Source organism: Anas acuta, chromosome W (genome assembly GCF_963932015.1).
Source record: "Anas acuta chromosome W, bAnaAcu1.1, whole genome shotgun sequence".
NCBI classification, from domain to species: domain Eukaryota; kingdom Metazoa; phylum Chordata; class Aves; order Anseriformes; family Anatidae; genus Anas; species Anas acuta.
In genome coordinates, this window is record NC_089016.1 from 27,360,808 (window position 1) to 27,384,625 (window position 23,818).

The 23,818-nt window shown below is 51.3% G+C and overlaps 2 protein-coding genes across 12 annotated transcripts in view; one reads left to right on the forward strand and one right to left on the reverse strand.

The window, feature by feature from the left end:
- The window catches only part of LOC137846705 (atos homolog protein B-like), an 82,501-nt gene extending 64,169 nt beyond the window's left edge, over positions 1-18,332 (reverse strand). For 8 of the 11 annotated variants that reach the window (XM_068664818.1, XM_068664817.1, XM_068664813.1 and 5 more), the window contains exons 1-2: positions 18,234-18,332; positions 9,411-9,500 (exon numbers count right to left, since the gene is read on the reverse strand). The gene's annotated coding sequence lies outside the window, so the exon portion shown is untranslated. Of the gene's footprint in view, positions 1-6,354; positions 6,507-9,410; positions 9,501-18,233 lie in introns of all 11 variants that reach the window. The other 3 variants (XM_068664816.1, XM_068664814.1, XM_068664812.1) reach the window with 3 other exon arrangements.
- Positions 1-23,818, forward strand: part of LOC137846711 (uncharacterized) — a 420,446-nt gene that overhangs the window by 209,844 nt on the left and 186,784 nt on the right. The gene's annotated exons all lie outside the window — the stretch shown is intronic.

Genomic DNA, 23,818 nt, shown 5'->3' on the forward strand with positions numbered 1-23,818 from the left:
TCCAAGAGGATTTCTGAGGCTTTGTACCCTGGTTCAGAGCTGGAAGGAGGGGTCAGAGCTCAGGCAAGTGCCATGACATTTGTGAACATAGGGCTGTTTGGGCATCTCTTCCCCTCCAGCTTTGCTGGAACATCCTGGTCCCAGATGAATCCTGACCACAGGCACCACAGCAGCATGCACCATCCTATAACAACCCCACATCTGACCAGCATCAGTTCAGAGCATCCTCTGAAGGCAGGGCAGACTCCTCCCTCCCTCGTGCTGGGCTGGGGGCAGAGCACTGTAATTCACTGCAAGCACTGACCTTTGGAAGGTGTAATGAGAGAGGTTTACAGCTCACACAGTGATCCATGTCGAGATGGGCAAGCTGTTCTTGCGACCAGCTAATCCTGTCCCCTGGCTCACACTCAAGGCTTTAGGCACTTTTCAGAGGACAGGTCAGGTCTCAGCCACACTCATTATGTCCAGGCTGGAGCCTGACTTCCTGACCCCTTCTCTCCATGTAGCCATATGAATGGCAATGATGTTCCCTACTTCCTTTAGTACCAGGAGCTGGCCCTATACCAGCCTATGGCAAGGGATCTGCCCAAAAGCAGCCTCAGAATTGCTCAATGCCTCCCTTACCTGCCCAGAGGATGGTCTCAGACCATATCACAGGGCTCATCAATGTCTGCTTTCCATCAGAGTACAGCTACCCTGCAGCAAGGCAAACCAGCTGTGCAAGATGGACAGTGCGGTACAGGGCCCAGCATCTTTGAAAGATGCAGGCACGGCAGGACCCACTTACATAGATTAACCAAGGATGAGCAAGGGCAGCAGAATGCCATGCTGCCCTCCATGATTCAGTGAGAGGGTTTAGAAGACCTGTTTCCCTCTGGCTGGGCCTGCTCTGCAACTCAAGGCTTCAACCTGAACAACTAGATGCTGCCTAAGCCAAAGCACCACACCCACTTGCCCTGAAGCTGCTCCCTGGGGAGGACAGCTGCAGGGGCCAGTAGGGCACAGAGCCCACAGCAGGAAGGGGCCAGGGATGCAGTGGGATGCACAGCTGACCCAGCGCCACAGCACAGGCTGCCAAAAGCTTGAGTTACCATAACAATCCTCCCAGCATGCCCCGCTGCCCCCCTCCTTTGTCTCCACTCCCCCAAGCCTTACTGTCCCCTCCCCACCATCCCACACACCAAACCTCCATACGGCACATCATAGAATCACAGAATTAAAGGAGTTGGAAGAGACCTCGAAAGATCATCAGGTCCAACCCCCCACCAAAGCAGGTTCCTTAGAGCAGGCTGCCCAGGCAGGCGTCCAGACGGGCCTTGAATATCTCCAGAGAAGGAGACTCCACAACCCTCCCTGGGCAGCCTGTTCCAGTGCTCCGTCACCCTCACTGTGGAGTTCTTTCGCATGTTGTTATGGAACTTCCTGGGCTCTATCTTGTGACCATTACTCCTTGCCCTGTCCCCACAAACCACTGAGAAGAGGTTGGCCAAATCCCTCTGTCTCCCACACCTCAGGTATTTGTACACATTGATGAGATCCTGTAGTGGGTTTACGTGGCAAAGTTTTGGTAGCAGGGGGCCATAGGAGTGGTTTCTGTGAGAAAGATCTAGAAGCCGCCCCATGTTTGGGAAGGGCCCCATTGTTTTCCAGATCTGAGCCAATAAGCGATGTTGTTTTGCGCCTCTGTGAGAGCATATTTAAGACAGGGAAAAAACGCTGCGCAGCACAGCAGCCGGGAGAGTCAAGGGAGTGAGAAACAGCCTTGCAGGTGCCAAGGTCAGTGTAGAAGGAGGGGGAGAGGTGCTCCAGGCGCCAGAGCAGAAGTCCCCTGCGGCCTGTGGTGAGGACCATGGTGAAGCAGGATGTCCCCCTGCAGCCCATGGAGTACCACGGTGGAGCAGGGTTCCACGCTGAAGCCCGTGGAGGAGACCACGGTGGAGCAGGTGGCCCTGCACCGATGGAGGCTGCCACCTGTGGAAGACCCCTGCCGGAGCAGATTCCGGGCCGGACCTGTAGCCCGTGGAGAGGAGACCACGCAGGAGCAGGTGATCTGGCAGGAGCTGCTGCCCGTAGGGGAGCCAGGTTGGAGCAGTTTTCTCCTGAGGGATGGACCCCGTGGTACGGACCCATATCTGGAGCAGTTCTGGAAGAGCTGCTGCCTGTGGGAAGCCCACGCTGGATCAGTTCGTCAAGGACTGTATCCCGTGGGTGGGACCCCACAGCACAGGGGACGAGAGTGACCGAGAAGGAGCGGCAGAGAAGAAGTGCTGTAGACTGACCATAACCCCCATTCCCCTGCGCCGCTCGGGGGGAGGAGGTGGAAGAGGGTGGATGGGGGGGGAGGTGCTTTTGGTTTCTTTCCTTTGTTTCTCACTTCTCTAGCTTGTTAGTAATGAGCAATAAATCTTACTATCTGTCTTCTTATGCTGAGTCTGGTTTGCCCGTTACACTAATTATTGCGTGATTTTCTCGTCCTTATCTCAATCCTTGAGCCCCTTTCACATATTTTCTCCCCATTCCTCTTTGAGGAGGGGGAGTGAGAGAGCGGCTGTGGTGGAGCTCGGCTGCCCACTCGAGCGGAACCACGACAGATCCCCTCGCAGTCTTCCTTTCTCCAGGCTGAACAGACCCAGGTCTCTCAGCCTTTCTTCATAGAGAAGATGCTCCAGGCCCCGTATCATCTTTGTGGCCCTCTGCTGGACTCTTTCCAGGAGATTCCTGCCTTTTCTGTACCAGGGAGCCCAGAACTGGACACAGTACCCCAGGTGAGGCCTACCCAGGGCAGAGTAGAGGGGGAGGATCACCTCCCTTGACCTGCTGGCCACACTCCTTTTAATGCATGCCAGGATGCCATTGGCCTTCTTGGCCACCAGGGCACAGTGCTGGCTCATGGTCAACCTGTTGTCCACCAGGACCCCCAGATCCTTCTCCTCAGAGCTCCTCTCCAGCAGGTTGTCCCCCAGACTGTACTGTTACATGCGGTTGTTCCTTCCCAGGTGCAGGACTCTACACTTGCTCTTGTTAAACCTCATTTGGTTTCTTCCTGCCCATCTCTCCAGCCGGTCCAGGTCTCGCTGAATGGCAGCACAGCCTTCTGGCGTGTCAGCCACTCCTCCCAGCTTTGTGTCATCAGCGTACTTGCTGAGGGCGGACACTATTCCCTCATCAAGGTCGTCGATGAAGATGTTGAGCAAGACCAGACCCAGCACCGACCCCTGGGGAACACCGCTAGTCACAGGTCTCCAGCTGGACTCTGTGCCACTTATCACCACCCTCTGAGCTTGGCCAGTGAGACAGTTCTCAACCCACCTCACTGTCCACTCCTCTATCCCACACTTTCTCAGCTTTGCTAGCAGGATGTCATGGGAGACAGTATCGAAAGCCTTGCTAAAGTCAAGGTAGATGACATCCACTGCTCACCCATCTACCCAGCTGGTGATGCCATCATAGAAGGCAATGAGGTTGGTCAAGCACAACTTCCCCTTGGTGAATCCATGCTGACTACTCCTCATAACCTTCTTCTCTTCCACTTGCTTGGAGATGGCATCCAGAACAAGCTGTTCCAACACCTTTCCAGGGACAGAGGTGAGACTGGCCTGTAGTTTCCCAGATCCTCCTTCTTGCCCTTCTTGAAGACTGGAGTGACACTGGCTATCCTCCAGCCTTCAGGCACCTCTCCTGTTCTCCAGGACCTTTCAAAGATGATAGAGAGCGGTTCAGCAATCACCTCTGCCAACACCCTTAGCACACGTGGATGCATCCCATCGGAACCCATGGATTTGTGTGCGTTGAGCCCACTCAGACACTCCCGAACCACTCCCCCCACAAGGGGGGAGATCTCCACTTCCCAGACTCTTTCTCCTTCCTCCAGGGTCGAGGAGTCCCGGGAGGGGGAGTCCTTGAAGCAAAGACTGAAGCAAAGAAAGCATTCACTATCTCCACCTTCTCGGCGTATTCCGTTACCAGGACACCCCCCTCGTTCAGCAAGGGACCCACATTATCCCTAGTCTTCCTTTTACTGTTTACATACTTAAGAAAACCACCTTCTTATTATCTTTTATCTCTTTTGCAAGCCTCATCTCTAGGTGGGCTTTAGCCTTCCTTGCCACATCCCTGCAGGCCCTGACAACACATCTATACTCCTCCCAAGAGGACAGGCCCTTTTTTCACATTTCATAGTCCTTCCTCTTCCTTTTGATCTTATCGATGAGCTCCTTGCTCATCCACACAGGTTTCCTGCCCCCTTCCCCGATTTCCTACTCTTCGGGATGCACCGATCCTGAGCTTGGAAGAAGTGCTGCTTTCATGGAGCAGATCCTCTTGGGAGTCATCATGCGGCACTTGAAGGGCAAGCAGGCGATCAGGCCCAGTCAGCATGGGTTTATGGAAGGCAGGTCCTGCTTGACGAACCTGATCTCCTTCTATGACAAAGTGACGCGCTGGGTGGATGAGGGAAAGGCTGTGAATGTGGTCTACCTTGACTTCAGCAAGGCTTTTGACACCGTCTCCCACAGCATTCTCCTCAAGAAACTGGCTGCTCTTGGCTTGGACTGGCGCACGCTTCGTTGGGTTAGAAACTGGCTGGATAGCCGGGCCCAAAGAGTCGTGGTAAATGGAGTCAAGTCCAGTTGGAAGCCTGTCACTAGTGGCGTTCCCCAGGGCTCGGTGCTGGGGCCGGTCCTCTTTAATATCTTCATCAATGATCTGGATGAGGGCATTGAGTGCACCCTCAGTAAGTTTGCAGATGACACCAAGCTAGGCGCGTGTGTCGATCTGCTTGAGGGTAGGAAGGCTCTGCAGGAGGATCTGGATAGGCTGCACCGATGGGCTGAGGTCAACTGCATGAAGTTTAACAAGGCCAAGTGCCGGGTACTGCACCTGGGGCGCAATAACCCCAAGCAGAGCTACAGGCTGGGAGATGAGTGGTTGGAGAGCTGCCAGGGAGAGAAGGACCTGGGAGTGATGGTGGACAGTCGGCTGAATATGAGCCAGCAGTGTGCTCAGGTGGCCAAGAAGGCCAACGGCATCCTGGCTTGTATCAGAAACAGTGTGGCCAGCAGGGCTAGGGAGGTGATCGTCCCCCTGTACTCGCCTCTGGTGAGGCCGCACCTCGAGTACTGTGTTCAGTTTTGGGCCCCTCGCTACAAGAAGGACATCGAGGTGCTTGAGCGGATCCAGAGAAGGGCGACGAAGCTGGTGAGGGGCCTGGAGAACAAGTCCTACAAGGAGCGGCTGAGGGAGCTGGGCTTGTTCAGCCTGGAGAAGAGGAGGCTCAGGGGCGACCTTATCGCTCTCTACAGATACCTTAAAGGAGGCTGTAGAGAGGTGGGGGTTGGCCTGTTCTCCCACGTGCCTGGTGACAGGACGAGGGGGAACGGGCTAAAGTTGCGCCAGGGGAGTTTTAGGTTAGATGTTAGGAAGAACTTCTTTACTGGGAGGGTTGTGAGGCATTGGAACAGGCTGCCCAGGGAGGTGGTAGAGTCACCATCCCTGGAAGTCTTCAAAAGACGTTTAGATGTAGAGCTTAGGGATATGGTTTAGTGGGGACTGTTCGTGTTAGGTTAGAGGTTGGACTCGATGATCTTGAGGTCTCTTCCAACCTAGAAATTCTGTGATTCTGTGAAATGTAGCCCAGCTCTCACATGCACCCTTGCCTTCTAGCAACCTAGCCCATGAGATACTCCCAAGCAGGTCCCGGAAGAGGTCGAAGTTGGCTCTCCGAAAGTCCAGGGTTGCAATCCTGCTTTTAGCCTTACTTCTTCCACCAAGTTCCATCTTGAACTCCACCATCTCATGGTCGCTGCATCCCAAGCTGCCCCCAACCTTCACATCCCTAACAAGCCCATCCCTGTTGGTAAGGACAAGGTCCAGGAGCATCCCCCGCCTCATCAGCTCCTCCACCACCTGTGTCAGAAAATTGTCTTCAACGCATTGTAGGAACCGTTTGGACTGCGCGTGCCTGGCCAAGTTGCTTACTCAACAGGTGCCTAGGTAATTGAAGTCTCCCATGAGAACAGTGATCATGAGGCTACTACCAGCTGCTTGTAGAAGGCCTCATTGACCTCCTCCTCCTGATCTGATGAAAACCCTCGATGTGCTCAAACAACAACAAAACAAAAAAAAAAACAAACACACACACAAGGAAGAAGGGAGGCAGGGGCAGGCAGCCCCCACAAGCCCCCATCCCAGCCCACTGAGTGGGCATGGGGCCCAGGCTGGTCCCAGGCACATTGTCCCACCTGGGTTACAGCATCCCCGCAGTGACACGCAGCCCCTACCCAGCCTCCCACTGTCGCCAGCAGCATAATGTGTGTGCTTTCCGCACATCAGGGAGCCCCCTGCAGCTCCTTCTACCTTGTGGTAGCACCAGGTTTGATGGAAACAGAGGTCCCAGGCTCTTCTCACTGCAGCCCAACGGAGGTCTCTAGGGCAGCCAAGTCTCTGCTTTCCAGTCCTAGCCCATTTCTTTAGGCAGTTCTGTTCTGCTGCACTTAACCTTGCTGTGGCTTGAAGAGAAGACAAGATCCTGATTTGCTTCATGTTCTAAAAACTGTTGTCTACTGTTGCTATGTGCTGTTAAACAGTTATTCAACCCAGCGTGCAAGCAGAGCTCCTCTCTGACACAGGCACAAGATGCAAGGAAAGACAAAGGACCCTGCTGAGCCACATTCAGGTGTGATACCTGCCTGTATCTTTAGATGAATTCATTTAGTGACTTGACAAGATGGATAAAACAAAATTTCTAAAAGCTCTGCTTCCCTCACTGCTACTCCTCCCTCCTCTGCCCTTCCCCAGATTGCATAGGGCCCACCACGATGGGTTACATCACTTGATGATTATAGCAGAAGCTAGCAAAGCCTTGGTCCTCATCCAGGATGAGTCATGGAGCTCAGGAGAACGTCTAACTTCCTTCTGATACCATCAAACAAGTCTTACACAGGCTAAAAATAAAGATAGGCCAGAACTCCAGAGCCACATCTTGCCTCAACACAGAACTCAGCAGAGCTTGGTGCTAACCGCAGCTTGGCTGAAATACGTGTCAACAATCGCCTGAGCAGGTGGAAAACAGAAAGGGCAGAGGGGCTGAAAAGCCTTGTATGTGTGCAGATAAGGGAGAGGCCCGGAGGCCTAGCACAGCACACGGTGACTTTGGAGGATGTCAACAGCAGATTCTGTGCCACCCAGCCAAGAAGAGAAGTTCAGAGCCCTGCTCTCATGGGTCTATGAGCATTTCCACACCCCAAGCCTTCACAGAAAACTGCATTTGCTGCTGGATGCATCCATCCAAGGTGACAGGAACTGACTGCCGTGAACAAGAGGAATGCTAAGTTTTTGGCATGCAAAGGGTGGAAAGCTGATGGTTTGCAGGCACACAATGCGTGGGCACCCACAAAGCAAGGTCCAAAGGGTGCTTGGCATGAGGCTGAAAAAAGGAAGGTCACACCTACATCTGATATGGAAAGGATTTGGCTTAGACACTTTAGGTAAATGAGGAATTCAAAGTTCTTCCCAATCCCCAGCACACCATGCCCCTGCAAAATCTTTACACTCTAGCATACAGGACTCTTGCATAGCAGAATTGCACACAAATAGGAACTCAGAGGGAAATCGGCAATATTTGAAGGCCTAAAATTAGCCCCAGCAGATGATCTTCTGCTCCATTCTTGGGAGCAGTGAGAACTGAACAAGGATCCAGCTGTCCCAACACTCTCAAGAACAGGATCTTTGAATGTCCACCCTACTGGCAGCAGATATGGTAGGGCAAAGAGGGGATTCCTTGCATAACTCCATTGCCAGTACTCGCAAGGAACCCAGAGCCCATCCCTGAAGGGGAGGCAGCATTTCCTTGAGGTTTCTTGTGTAAAGAGGACCTACTGGTAAGACTAAGGGACAATGGCAGCCCAAACATGCAAAGAGCAGGCTGACTGATGCTAGGCTGACCACTTTCTGCTGAACATCTAACCCTGGCCTTTTTAGGTCTGAGTTTGACAGCAGAGCATTGCATCCCCTTCCTGATGGGGGCACTGCAAATCTATCCAAGGGTCTGCCAGCTGCACTCATCTGAGCTAATAAAATTAATTCAGCCCAAATGTAAACTCACTGATATCATCTGGGTTAGGTGATATCCAAGCCATAGAAAACAGGTTCATGCTACAACCAGGTACTGGGAAAAGTTGTTGCATTACACATACACAGGAGGTTTGCCATCTTGGGAAGTGTTAAACTATTCAGTCAGCAGATAGAAAATAAGTGGATCCAACATGGTGATACTTGTGTTAAAACGCCTCTTGTCGCAAGACAGGTAAGCCCCAAGAGAATATTGTGAGCTTGGTGGATGGGGATCTGCAAGCAGCCCCAGCAAAACACCTCTTCTCTGGTTGTAGCCACATAATACATCTGTTTTCCATCATCAAGAAAGATGTAGGATCCCAGCAAGGAGCAAGTGTTAGTGACTACCACAAGAAACTGGATGAAGGGGCTGCTCTGCTGCTACCACACCATGTGACGGAGTTTGCATGAAGGACTCCTTCCTTCCCTCCTTTTAACTTCCCAGGTGAATCTACCCCTGCCTCACTGCCTGCAGGTTCCACCTCAGCATCAGGCTGAAGGAAACGGGAAGGAAAAGATGGCCTGAGGCCCAGCCTCCACTTGTCTCTGGCCTGGCCCCAACCTTCCCTGGCTGACACTGAGAGGAAGAGCTGTGCAGCCTGGGCAGTCATGTGCACTGAACAGAGGCTTCCCCACAAAACCTCTCCTGGCCAAATTGCACCCAAGCTCTGGGCCAAAAGAGAGGCTCGCCGTGGTTCTACAAAACCAAAGTACAGGTGAAGGCTCCCTTCCCAAAGACCCTCACGTTTCTGGTCAGTGGCAATACCAAGACTACTAGTTCTCCTGAAACACTTCACTGATACACCATGGCTGAGAGCCAGGCTCCCTCCTAGAAGTACAAAGTCTTGGGAAAACACAGGCAGAGCTCAACTGGTTCTGACAGAAAGCAGGATCGTGCCTCTAGTGAGCTCTGGGTGAAGCCTTAGCTCTGTTTTTTCAAGTGAAGGACAGCAAACAGCAGAGCAGCAGCTGGGAAATCCTCCTGCTCAATACTGCTGGTGAACAGGAGGACAAGCTCAGTGAGCACCACAGACAGCAAGTTCCCAGGGGTTTAAAATACATCACCCTTGAGCTTCTGACTGCATGCAGCGTTCAGCAGTCTTAGCAGCACAGGTGACACCCACCCAGGCTCCCTCAGCCACCCTGCCAGCCCAGGCAGTGTGAGCAGCTCCATGATACCTGCTGTACTGAGCTGTCCCCAAGGACCAAGGGGAGGCAGGAGGAAAGCATGGCATTCCTGGCCTTCCTCAAACTGTCCTGAAGAAGGAAGAGAAACCAGTAATGATCAAATGAGTGCTAACCTGGGCATAGGACTGAAGCAGACAGGAAAGGCAGCTCTCAGCACCTGCAGCATGATCTTGGGGCTGCTTGCTCTGGCTGCATTGGGTCACCTGGAAAGACAAGTGCACAGTACAGAGATACACATTAAACTCAGCTGAGAAATAACCTGCCTACACAAGATGACCTCCCCGATGCTGGCTGGTCAGCAATTGCTCATATTCCAAGACAAGCAGTTTTATGGCCTGCACACAGCTCCGAGGGACCACAAGCATCCCCAGCATCATGAAGACCCCACAGTACCTCCTAGCTGTGCTAAAGCCACCCCTCCAGCTACAACCTTCCCCTCTGGTTCCAGTTATCGCCCTGTGTGACTCCAGGTAGATGTGGTTGTTTCCCCTAGGAAGCCAGAGCTGGATCCAAGAGACAGCTGCTGAGGTTGCTGCCACTGTTCCCTTTCCCCAGATTCAGGGGGAAGCCTTGACTTTGCTCCTCCCTACCCTCAACAGCCATGCTTTGCTCCACCACACAGGTACTGCCTGCGCATCTGTATGCACACCAGGATATGGTTTAGGGACAAGCGCAGCCTCTTGCTGTGCTCTCCCCAGGCTGCCCACCAAACCTCATGGCAGAGCCAAGGCAGGAAAGGCCAAATGCCACTGTGAGGGAACTCAGAGCTCTCAGCAACCCAAAGAGACCCAGTCAAACCCAACGCTGTAGCATTTCCCAGGCTACAGCAAAGGGGGAAAGCGACAACTGCTTTATAGAAATCTCCACAAGGCCAGCCAGAACCGTCACAAAGGCATCATTTAAGACTCCTCCCTGGGCTCCCAGCGCTGCGATTACAGACTACCAGAGATAGTGCTGTGCGGAAGCTATGTCCTTGAAAACCAGGACAGTACCAGCCTCCCCAAAATCTGGCCTCATACTCCCCTAGCCACTAGGATGATCAGCAAAAGCTGGCTGGGTGTAGTCCCTGCTCCCCAGCCTGCCATCTTGCACTGGGCACCGCTCTGAAGCAACAGCCTGAATAATGGTAGCTGAGCAGCCATGCTCTGCTCTGCAGGAGCAGCAGTATGGGCTCAGCCTTTGCAGCATGACACAGAGAGGCACTTACACACCAGCTTCCTGCTGCACTGGTCCATAAAACAACTGTGAAGGCACCCACAAAGCTTCTGCTTAATGTTAGGTCAACCCACACCAGCATCCCAGGAGAGACACCACTAGGATGCTGTGCTGCTGGTCACCAAGTCACCAGGACTATGGTTTCAGAGAGCTTACATACATACCAAGTCCTGCTAAGAGCAACTTGTGTGTGTGTGTATAAATATATATGTTTGTATAAACATTAAAAGCCTCCACTGATTCCCTACTCTACCACCCCACCTTTCAGGGAAGGCTGTGAGCATGAGCATGCCTGTAACAAGAATTGCCTCAGACACAGCTGAAGTGCTGCCACCCACATACTGCCATCGCACAGGAAGCAATGGCAATCTGTCCGATAGGAACTGGTAAAAATCCTTCCCAGGAAGACAGCAATTACCCTCAGTGGGCTGAGGCCAGGAAATCTGGATTATCACTTCAGCTCCTGCACAAAGGGTTTTGCGTCTTTGTTAACTTCCAACAACAATCACAGTGTTGGCATCAGCCCAGGCCCAGGACATGCGTTCATTACTAAAAAGCACTTCCAGCTGAATCACTGACTCTACTTCTTGCAGCACACAGGACTTCTCCACAGGCTTCCTTCCAAGTGCTGTTCTGCCACCACACTGATTGGCTGGGGGTTGTCCAGGCCACCAGGCAGGCGGCTCTGGCTGCAGACCACTGGCCTGTCCTGCAGCTCTCTGAAATGCAGAGCACATGAACTCAGCTACTGTTCGCATAGGATTTACAATCAGATGGGAACAGTGACAGAAACAGGGGGGAAAATTAATTGGCAGCTAAGCATTGGCAAGGCCAAGAAAAGGAGACTATGAAGGAGAGTAGCAAAGAGAGGACAAAGATGTGCAAGGCAGCTTCCAGTCAAAACAGTTTTTAGAGCAAACCTTAAATTTTGTGAGACACGGTTCTCTGGAGGTTATAGCAACCTGGCTCGCTTACCTGTGAGCACAAGAGAAATGGAAAAACAAACTAAGAGAGCTGCTCAGAGAAGACGGCTGTGGAAAGCAGAGCTGCCAGGTGCTGCAAACAGGAGAACAGACCAGAAACGCACAGCTGTTACCTGGGTGCAGGGACCCATATGACCTGCTGGAGGTCCCAGCTGTGATGTGAGATGAAAAGAAATCAGGTAAAACCTCCAAGAGAATATTTTCACTGCAGAATCACCCACAGTGACATCCTCCGCAAGCCATCTGTTAACATACAAATGACTCCCTTTGGGATTTCACCCATGTTGCCCTTCACACCTGTCCTGCTTCAAACCTGACTCATTAATTCCTCCAGCCAGGGAGATCTTTGATAACTTGATCACAACTATGCTGACAATCCTCTTGGAATACTATTTTTCTAAGCCATACAGCTTCACTTCCCTTTACACCTGCTGTCACATACATAGGGATGACATATTTTCTCATTCTGTACCCAGAAAGAATCCTGCCCCCCTGGTGGCGTGGATTTCTACATAGTGCATGACAATACCACCAAATCTAGCACTAAAAGGGGACAAGCACAGGAAAGCATAGAGCAGTAAGGGTAGGTACAGGGCTGGGGAAGCATCAGGAGTCTAGGGAAATCAGTTTTCAGGAGCCAGATCAATACCCACCCCCCAAAACCATCTTCTAGCTCAGGAGGAAAACCAAAAAAAAAAAAAAAAAAAAAAAAAAAAAAAAAAAGCTTGGGTGTCTCTGCCCTTTGCTATGCAGAAACATGCCAGGACTAAATACTGATGCTGGACAAAAAGGAGGAAGACAGCAGTGCAGATGTGCCTCCCCACCCTCTGAGGCCAGCTGAACCCAGAGAGGAAGCTTCCCCCCCTCTCCTTGAGCCCAGGAGGGAACAAGACCTGAAAACACCGAGGGAACAGGGATGGGGAAAGCTCAGCACATATCAGTGGGAGCAAACACAGCCTGGGCACTTCGCTCAGCTGCAAGGAAGCTGCCAGGATAGAACAATTTGCCGAGGCGATCGGCTCCGGGGCAGACGCGTTCTGCAGCGGAGCGGGGGATCGGGCCAGGCAGGGCTAACTTTCCGGCATCGAGCCTACTTCAGGGAGCCGCCAGGACCCGGCAGCCCTCGCGGGGGAGGCTGGCGAGGCGAAGGCGGAGCCAGCAGCGCCCCCTACCCGGCCTTTCAAAAGCAGCCCCTAGGGAGCGCGGCGACCAGGGCGTGGCGCGTCAGTTAGCGCAGGCAGGGCGGAGAGGAACCCCCTCCCATACGAACACCTGTTAACGACAGTCTTTAGCTAGGTGATAATGGTCTCCACCAGGCACGGAGCGCTCTGCAGGAGGTCGGTACACACCCAGACCGAGTACCCGTTAAAGAATGCAGCGGTTCAGGTCACCGGATGCAGGGAGTGTCAGAGCCTGCTGCTGCCGTCGGCGGGAGGCAGAGATGCTGCGTGTGTTAGGTGTGAGCAGGTGGATGACCTGATCCGCATGGTGGCGGAGCTCAAGGAGGAGGTGGAGAGGTTGAGGGCCATCAGGGAGTGTGAGCGGGAGATTGACTTATGGAGTAACTCCCTGCAGGGCCTCAAGGAGAGGTACTGGGGTGAGACACCCCAAATGGGGGTGGACCCCCTGCCCTGTCGCTGTCGGGCAGAGGGAGGGGATCTGGGAGTTGAGGAGGAATGGAGACAGGTCCCTGCTCGACATGGCAGGCGATGCCCTCCCCTTCCGGCCCCACCTTCCCAGGTGCCCTTACGGAACAGGTTTGAGGCCCTGGAGAATGAGAGATCAACAGCAACTGAGGAAGAGGTAGAAAGTGTTCCCAGGAGGATTCCTAGGGTGAGGAGGTCGACTCCACGCATCAGGACTGCCTCCACCAAGAAAGAAAGGAGGGTGATTGTTGTGGGAGACTCTGTCCTTAGGGGAACAGAGGGCCCTATTTGTCGGCCTGACCCTACCCGTAGGGAAGTCTGCTGTCTCCCTGGGGCCAGGGTCAGGGACGTTGCCAAGAAAGTCAAGCGCCTGGTACGGCCCACTGACTACTACCCGCTACTGGTCTTTCAGGCTGGTAGCGATGAAGTAGCAAAGAGAAGTCCGAAGGCGATCAAAAGAGACTTTAGGGATTTGGGGCGACAACTTAGAGGTTCAGGCGCGCAGGTTGTGTTTGCCTCTGTCCTTCCGATAGGGGGGATCGAAGCTGAAAGGTGTGCTGTTCGCATAAACTCGTGGCTTTGAGACTGGTGTGACCGGCAGAACTTTGGGTTCTTTGATCACGGGAAGGTCTATGCTACACCGGGCCTGATGGCACTGGATGGGATGGGCCTCTCTCGGAGAGGGGTAAGGATCTTTGGTCAGGAGTTGGCAGGGCTGATAGATAGGGCTTTAAACTAGAGTCGAAGGGGGAAGGGGCTAAAACCAGGCACGCCGGTGAAGACCTAAGGGATGGTACGCTAGAATCAGAGGGGCTGTGTGCCAGTGAGGTCCTTTGGTCAGATCCACAAGGTGCTGAGTGTAAGGAGACGCACCTGAAATGCTTCTACACGAACGCACGCAGTATGAGGAATAAAATGGATGAGCTAGAAGTCCTGGCCCAGTCCCGCAACTATGACATCATCGGCATAAGCGAAACCTGGTGGGATGAGTCCTGTGACTGGGGTGTTGCGATAGATGGTTACAGGCTCTTCAGGAGGGACAGGCAGGGTAGGCGAGGTGGTGGGGTGGCGATGTATGTGAAGCAGGGGCTGGACTGTGTGGAACTCCAGGTCGGCGATGGCAAAGTTGAGAGCCTCTGGGTAAGGATCAAGGGACGAACGAATAAAGGGGGTGTCGTTGTGGGAGTCTATTACAGACCGCCTGGCCAGGACGATAGCTCCGATAAATTATTCTTTACAGAACTAAGAGAGGCCTCGAGATTAACTCCCCTTGTCCTTTTGGGGGACTTCAACTTGCCAGACGTTAACTGGGAGTGCCACACGGCTGACACGAGCAAGTCCAGGAGATTCATGAAGCACCTAGATGATAACTTCTTGGTGCAGGTGCTAACGGAGCCAACTAGGAAAGGTGCCCTCCTAGACCTGTTGCTAGAAAACAGAGAGGGTCTGGTGGGAGATGTGGTGATTGGTGGCCGCCTTGGTCATAGCGACCATGAAGTGGTTGAGTTCAAAATTTACGGTGACAGAAGGAAAAGTGCCACCAAAACCTCATCCCTAGATATGGGGAAGGCGGACTTCAGGCTGCTCAGGGAACTAGTCAGCAAGGTCCCCTGGGAAGCTGCTCTTGAAGGCCTTGATGTCCACCAGTGCTGGTCATTCTTTAAGCGATGCCTCCTAGAAGCACAAGATCAGGCAATTCCTAAATATCGCAAGTCAGGCAGGCGCGGCAGGAGGCCGGCGTGGCTGACCAGGAACATTCTTATGGAGATAAGGCGGAAACAGAGAGTGTTTCGCTACTGGAAGGAGGGCCAGGTGACATGGAAAGAATACAGGGATGCTGTTCGTGTTTGTAGGAAGAAAATTCGTGTGGCTAAAGCACACCTAGAGTTGAAGCTGGCTGTGTCTGTGAGAGAAAATAAAAAGGGTTTTTTTAGATATGTGAATGGAAAAAGGAGAACTAAAGAATACATAGGGCCACTCCTTGATAGGGAAGGTCTCCTCACAGACGATGACATAGGCAAAGCAGAGACGCTTAACGCCTTCTTTGCCTCTGTCTTCAATGCCGATGATGGGCTTCGGGACCCAGGGTGCCCTGAGCTGGAGGACCGGGACGGTGGGGATGACAAACTCCCAACCGACCCTGAACGTGTGCGGGATTTGCTACTCCACCTGGATCCCTACAAGTCCATGGGTCCGGATGGGATTCATCCCCGGGTGCTGAAGGAGCTGGCGGACGTCATCGCGGAACCTCTCTCAATTATTTTTCAACGATCCTGGGAGTCTGGAGAGGTCCCGGTAGACTGTGTGAGGAATGTTTTAACAATTCCAATTCGTGTCCATAAATTCGTGTCCATAAATTTGTGTGCATAAAGAATAATTCTGTTTGAATCCTGTCTGCCTCTGGGCCCTGCACTGGCGATTTAGTTCTTGAACCACAGATGCAGTGTGTCCCAGTCTCCCCCTCATTCTAGTCAATTTATCAAGTCTTCAGAAAATACTCCTCAAATTTATGAACCTGTTTGCTTTTGTTATTCCTGACTTCTAGTTCTAACAGTTACAGCCTTTTTTCCTGTCTTCTTCGAGATTAACTTAACACTGCTATAGATGTGTCTGTGAATGGCTGGGGAAGAATGTTTTAATTACTCGTGAAGCGTCAAATAAGAAAGCTGTTTGTGTTTGATGTCTGGGAGTTTTAGAACAACTGATAACAACTAGTGACTGTTATGAGATACTATGTGGATCCTTGGTATCTGGCCAGGGGGGCCAAGAGATTAAGAGGAAGGAAAAAGAAGCTGAAGGACGGTTGGGAGACAAGACCTGTGGAGAGTGTACAGAGAGTGTTCCATAAACTTGGAATAGTGCCGAGTGAGTACAAAGGGTGAGAGGAAGACTACGAGCCTTCAGCATGAAAGACCCCTAGAGACCCCCAGAGGAGACTGATGCGCATGCTCCAGTAGGAGGAACTGGACCCCGGAAGCTAATTATAATAATCTATTTTTTTAGAAGTAGTAATGAATATGTATTAGTCTAGGTGCATAAAAATCAGCTGCTTGATGTAACTGGTGTGCGTCCTGGTGGAGCAGAGACTCCCGGTGCACCCAGCGCTGTTTGCTTACCTCTATTCCTTTATATTCTTTTAATAAATCCTATTTTTTATTTAATCCTAATTTGAATCCTGAGCCATTTATAACAACTGGAAGCTGGCAAATGTTGTGCCGATTTTCAAGAAGGGTCAGAAAGAAGACCCTAGCAATTACAGGCCTGTCAGTCTCACGTCAGTGCCTGGTAAAATCATGGAGAAGATGGTTCTCAAACTTATTGAGGCGCACCTGGGGGACAAAGCAGTCATTGGTCCCAGCCAGCATGGGTTTGTGAAGGGTAGGTCCTGCCTAACTAACCTGATTTCCTTTTATGATAAGATCACCCATATGGTGGACCAAGGGAAACCAGCTGATGTGATTTTTTTGGACTTCAGTAAGGCTTTTGACACGGTTTCCCATAGGATCCTACTGGACAAAATGTCCAGCATACAGCTAAATAAAAACATCATACGATGGGTGAGCAATTGGCTAACGGGCAGGGCCCAAAGGGTTATGGTAAATGGGGCTGCGTCAGGCTGGCGGGCGGTCACCAGTGGGGTCCCTCAAGGCTCCATTTTAGGGCTGGTACTTTTCAATATTTTTATAAATGATCTGGATGTAGGAATAGAAGGTATTTTGAGCAAGTTTGCTGATGACACTAAACTTGGAGGAGTTGTGGACTCGAATGAGGGTGGAAAGGCCTTGCAGAGAGATCTGGACAGATTGGAAAGCTGGGCGATCATAAAATGCATGAAGTTTAGCAAGAGCAAGTACCGGGTCCTGCACTTGGGACGGGGCAACCCTGGCTATACGTACGGACTGGGTGATGAGACGCTGGAGAGCAGCCCCACAGAGAGGGATCTGGGGGTTGTGGTTGACAGGAAGATGAATATGAGCCAGCAGTGTGCCCTGGCAGCCAGGAGGGCCAACCGTGTCCTGGGGTGCATCAAGCACGGCATCGCTAGTAGGTCGAGGGAGGTGATTGTCCCGCTCTACTCTGCGCTGGTGCGGCCTCACCTCGAGTACTGTGTGCAGTTCTGGGCACCACAGTATAAAAAGGACATGAAACTGTTGGAGAGTGTCCAGAGGAGAGCTATGAAGATGGTGAAAGGCCTGGAGGGGAAGACGTACGAGGAACGGCTGAGGGCACTGGGCCTGTTCAGCCTGGAGAAGAGGAGGCTGAGGGGAGACCTCATCGCAGTCTACAACTTCCTCGTAAGGGGGTGTCGAGAGGCAGGAGACCTTTTCTCCATTAACACCAGTGACAGGACCCGCGGGAACGGGGTTAAGCTGAGGCAGGGGAAGTTTAGGCTTGACATCAGGAGGGGGTTCTTCACAGAGAGGGTGGTTGCACACTGGAACAGGCTCCCCAGGGAAGTGGTCACTGCACCGAGCCTGTCTGAATTTAAGAAGAGATTGGACTGTGCACTTAGTAACATGGTCTGAACTTTTGGGTAGACCTGTGCGGTGTCAAGAGTTGGACTTGATGATCCTTAAGGGTCCCTTCCAACTCAGGATATTCTATGATTCCATGATTCTAACAAACCCTAGCAGTAAAATCAAAGCGCCGTGCCTCCACCAGCAGACCCCCTAAATCCGGCACCCGAACAGCACCGACCCCGCAGGGGCGATGGCCACCGGGCTGCATGCCAGGAGCTGTAGTCCCGAGGCGAACCTGCGCCTCGCTCGCGCCAGAGCCGCTCTGCCTGCCAGGATGAAACAGGGACAGCAGCGGGGCTTGGCCGGGCGACGCTTCGCCCTGAAACCATCAGGAAGGGCTTCTTCCTATACCCCTTGTCCCCGACCACTTGTCCCCTAAACCCTCGGGGAAGGCCAGTCCCCAAACCCGCCAGTCCCCACCATCCCCTATAGGTAACTCTGCGTGCTCCCCACCCCCGGCGGACATCTGGCTCCCGCCCCCTGGCGCAGAGCCCCCCCCCGAACGTTCTGGAACCGGAGCGGGGAGGGGGGGGGGGGGAGAATTAACCCCTCCAGTGCCGTCCCAGACTCACCAACACCGCTGCCGCTGCCCCGACTCCGGGCTTTCCTTCCGGGTGCGCCTCAGGGCCACGCCCCCCCAGCTGCCTCTGCGCCACTGATTGGTGAGGCAGGCGGAGGGTGGTGCGTGAAGAGGGGAGAGGGGAGAGGACGAGGCCAATGGGAGAGCGCGGGGGCTGTGACGCGGAGAGCACGGAGTCCTCCCCCTCCACGTGCGGGTGTGTGATGACAGCGGGGAAGGGGCGGCCCCTCGCTGGGAGTGTTCTCATTGGCTGGCGGAGGAAGGGGTGGGGCCTGACTCTGCGCTTGGGGGGCGGGGGGAGAGGGGTGCTGCCGTCGCCGTGACCCCTAACCCCTGAGTCGGCACCACGGGCCTGGCCCCATGGACACCCACCCCATGGACACCTACCCCATGGACACAGAGTGTACTGACCCCACAGGTTTGGTCTCCTGCCCTACAGACCTTTGGCACCACAGACACCCACCCCACGGACACAACGTATCCCAGCTCCACAGACATGGCCTCCTGCCCCACAGACCTCCCACCCCCCAGCCCTACCAATGTGACTTTCCCCAGGCACAGCCCCAGAGGTGTCCCCCTCCCCACGGACACAGCCCCACCTGGACCCACCAAAGTGCCCCAAACCCCCGTGTGATGCCAGTCCCAAGTGGGATGAGCCCACTACCAGCCAATCACAGTGGTATGAGGGATGTGTGGAGGAAATGCAGCATGAATCAGCCCCATGGCTGTCCATACTGCTCAGCTGGCCATGATGCTGCCCTAAAACCAGCAGGTTTGAGGCCAGCATGGGGCGTTTCATGCTTGTTACGTGTAGGTGCTGGTTTCGGGGAGGAAGAGCCTGTCTGGTTTCCCCCACTTGGTCACAACAGGGGCTGCCTACGTGGCAAAATTGTCCCCTTCTGTCCCTCGGCCCCATGCGCCAGGTCTGCAGGACTGGTATGGGGCTCCAGCATCCCACAGGGGACGTTGCAGAGGCCTTAGAAGCTCCCCATGGGCTGGAGCCACTCGGTGCTCATCCTATGGGCATGGTGCAGGTTGCATTCACAGCTGGAAGTGGCTGAAACCAGCTCGGCATTAGCAAATGGTTAATGAGCCGTTATCGGTGATTAAGGAGGTATTGGGGAGGCATTGGGGAGGCAAGGACAATCCCCAGACATGGACTGTATATCTCGAAACAAGACACTGGAACTCATGATAAGGAAGCGGCAGACGGACAGAGAAACAAATGTAAGGACTATAAATCTCAAAACTGGACATTGGAATTCATTATAAAGATACAACAAACGGAAGAATTGGCAACAACCAGCTCTCGCAATTAAGAAACGTGCCAATTCAGCAGATTCCTGACCAAAGGTGAAAAGTACACTGTGAGGAAGACTCGGTGTCTTCCTCCCAAAGACCCCTGCCCACAATTCTTGGGAGGCTCTATGCAGGCGCAAGGTGCCAAAAGGCTAATTAGCATGAGAAGCGAGGGAAGGCGGGGATAGGTAATGCATATGTATAGGCGCTTGTAGAATATTGATAGACTGATTGTATAAATTCAAGACTGCTTTCCGCTTTGGGTATGCACGATAGGCGGAGAGATCCCCCGTGCATCCAGCGCTGCAATAAAGAATATACCACTTAAAGGAATTTCGGCTTCGATCTTTGAATCAATCTGGCACCCCAGATGGGACAACCTCTCTGCCGGTCCGCAGGACCCGCTGGGGACAGGACTCCCTAGGGTACCCCCGGGATTTCCCGGAGGGACTCCTCGACTCACCGGATCACTGCGGAGGCAGACAAGGACCCCATCATTGTAAGTGAGTATATTCTTTATTCTGGTTTGGTTTTCTGGTAGACCGGTCGTCTGGAGCTATCTGTAAGTCAGAAGGTGATCTTCTGCGAGGCAGTGTTTGGTATATACTTTGTGGTTAGCACCATAAGTATATGTTTGGGGACCTTAAGGAAGGAGCTCGCTTTAAGGTCCATCTGGAATTGTGTTGTCTATTTCGGTTTTCTGACTCATGGAGTATGGTATTTAACTCTGGTTATTGTTACTGCGATTTTGGCTATTTTTCTGGTGGTAATAGTAGGTTCGTGGCATTGTTATAAGAAAGATATCATTACGGTGTTACACAGTTTGGTTTTCTGACTTATCGCATGTGGAATTTGACTCTGACTATTGTTATTGTGATTTTGGCAATATTGCTGGTAATAGTAGCTTTGTGACATCGCTACTGAAAGATATTGCGTGCCTGTAATTTTGTGAGTGATACGTTTTTGTGATACGCTTTTGTAAGTAACACGTGTATTCTGAAAGTGTAAACTGGAAAATGGGGGGGCGAGTAAGCAGTGAAATTCCTAAGAAAAGTACGCTGGGTTGTATTTTGAGTCATTGGAAGGATATAGGGGGGCTCCGTGTGGAAGTGAAAATAAGAAAACCCTGATAAAATATTGTAATCAGTGGTGGCCCCTTTATAAATTACAAGAAGGGGAAAAATGGCCCAAAAATTGGGCCATTGGACCGCATATCAATGGACCTTGAATTACAACACGCTATTGCAATTAATATTATTCTTAAGGAGGGAAGGGAAATGGGATGAAGTTTCATATGCGGATATGTTTTTTACTCTGAGAAACCACCCAGAATGGCAGAAGGAGTGTGGCATTAATTTGGCCCCACAAGACCCTTTGATTTTATCGATAGAAAAGGATATGAGGAGGGATGGAGTGGGGAAATTAAAGAGGTGTTGTTCGGCATGTAGCATTGGGCAGAGGTGTTTAAAATTAAATGAGCCAGAAGAAAGGATGGAAGATTATGTTTTACCACCTATAAATGGTGATGTAGGTGCTGGAATAGAAGTTGAAGGCGCTGGAAATGACATAGACTCTAAGGGGTTTACTCCGATAACTGCTCGTACACGAAGTAAAATAGGACCAATAATCCAAGCCCCTCTGCGTCAGGCTATGGGAGCTAATGGACCTGCTAGAATTAAAGTACCCTTCACAACTAATGAACTAGATGCCTGGAAGGAGGCGGTGAAAGGGTATCGAGATGATCCAGAGGTGGTGGCTAAAAGATTTGAATTGATTGTGAAAAACTTAGACCCAGATTGGAAGGATATAGAGATAATGCTGGCTGCATTATCAGAAACCGAGAAACAGCTAATAGTTAAAACTGCTAGAACGCAGGTACAAATCCAGGTAGCCTCGGGAGCCCTGCCCGGCACAGTGGAAGTACATGTGCCTAGGGCAGACCCTAATTGGGATTATAATGATGAGAATGATTATAGGATGCTAAAACGATATCAAGAATGGATTAGGATTGCTTTAGAAAATGCAATACCTAAATCTGTGAATTGGTCAAGACTATATACAATAAAACAGGGGACCTCAGAAACCCCATCCGAATTTCTTGAAAGGCTGAGGGCAGCAATGCAGAAGTTTACCACTATAGACCCTTCCTCTGAGGGGGGTAGACTTCAATTAGTATCTCTATTTTTGGGTCAATCGGCAGAAGATATTAGACGAAAACTTCAGAAAATGAAAGAACCAGACGTAAGGGATTTGGAAAGATTAGTAGAAGAAGCCTGGAGAGTGTTTAGAAATCGTGAGGGGAATGAAAGGCAAAAGTTAGGTGAGACGATTGCAGCAGCCACTGTGGCAGCCCTGCGAAAGCAGGAAGAATCTTTTCGAGGCAGGAGAAGGGGGGGGAAGGTAATTCGACTCCCCTTGCGGGCTGAACAGTGTGCCTATTGTAAAGAGATAAGACACTGGAAAAGGGAATGCCCGAAGCGGCAAGAGGAAAACAAGCTATTAATGGCTACAAAACAATGAAGGAGACCGGGGGACTCTACCCTAGCAGATCCACTGGTTAAAATTAAGCTAGGGAAATTGGGTCGGGAAGTAGAATTTTTAGTAGATACAGGAGCTACATATTCAGTGTTAAATCAGAAGTTGATGCCAGAAGATAAAGATTTTGTGACAGTGGTGGGGGCAACGGGTAGGCACGAAAAAGCTTTCTTTTTAAAGCCATTAGAATATGAATTGGGGAAGCAAATGGGAATACATAGGTTTTTGTATTTGCTGGGATCTCCTAAATCTTTATTGGGACGGGATTTATTAGAGCAATTAGAAGCTGAAATTGTTTTTGAAAAGGGAAGGGTAGAGTTAAGAGTAAAAGAAGACCGACTTATAAGTGCACTAAGTTTGGTATTGATCCAAACTGATTCTTTTAAAGAAACCCTTCCGGAAATCCAAGATCAGGTTTATTCAGGGGTGTGGGAATCTGATGTCCCTGGGAAAGCAAAGAATGCTGCACCAATAATGGTAAAATTAAAACCAGGAGAAAAGCCAGTAAAGGTTAAGCAGTACCCCCTTAGAATAGAAGATAGAAGAGGAATAAAAGATACAATAGATAAGTTTTTGCAATATGGGTTACTGGTCGAGTGTGAATCGGAATATAATACTCCCATCTTACCAATTAAGAAACCAGATGGGAAGAGTTATAGGTTAGTACAGGACTTGAGAGCAATAAACAGGATCACTGAAGACATACACCCTGTGGTAGCAAACCCTTATATGCTATTGACCAAGTCAAGGGACAAGTTGGTCTGGTTTACCGTGCTGGATTTAAAGGATGCCTTCTTTTGTCTAACCTTGGCCCCAGAAAGCCGAAACCTCTTTGCCTTTGAATGGGAAAATCCTGACTCAGGACGAAAAGTCCAGTTGACAGGGACAGTGCTTCCTCGGGGGTTTAAAAATAGCCCCACAATTTTTGGTAATCAACTTGCAAAGGAACTTGAATCCTGGGAAGCCCCCAATTCTGCAGGGGTCCTGCTGCAATATGTTGATGATCTCTTGATTGCTACTGAAGACAGGGGAAGCTGCATACAGTGGACGGTGAGCCTCCTTAATTTCCTAGGAATGAATGGATACCGGGTTTCACAACAGAAGGCACAATTGGTTCAAACCCACATGACGTACCTAGGATTTGAGATCTCAGGAGGACAACGTGAATTGGGGACGGAACGCAAAGAAGCAATCTGTCGTACCCCAGAACCACAGACTGTTAAAGAATTACGAACTTTCCTAGGAATGACAGGTTGGTGCAGATTATGGATCAACAATTATGGATTAATTGTAAGGCCTTTGTATGATTTAATTAAAGATAACTGCATAAGACTAATACGGACAGGAGAAGCCCGAGCAGCCTTTAAGAAGCTTAAGATGGAGTTGATGCGAGCCCCAGCTCTTGGTTTACCAGATTTGTCTAAACCCTTTTGGTTATACTCCTATGAAAGACAGGGTATGGCCTTAGGGGTACTAGCACAAAAGTTGGGACCTTACAAAAGGGCAGTGGCTTATTTCTCCAAACAATTGGATGAAGTAAGTAAAGGATGGCCAGGCTGCCTGCGAGCAGTGGCAGCCGTAATTATGAATATACAAGAAGCCCGGAAATTTACAATGGGGCAGAAGATAACAGTGTTTGTCTCACACACTGTGACAGCAGTTTTAGAACAAAAGGGGGCTCATTGGTTATCTCCTCAGAGATTTTTGAAATATCAAGCAATATTGGTAGAACAGGACGATGTG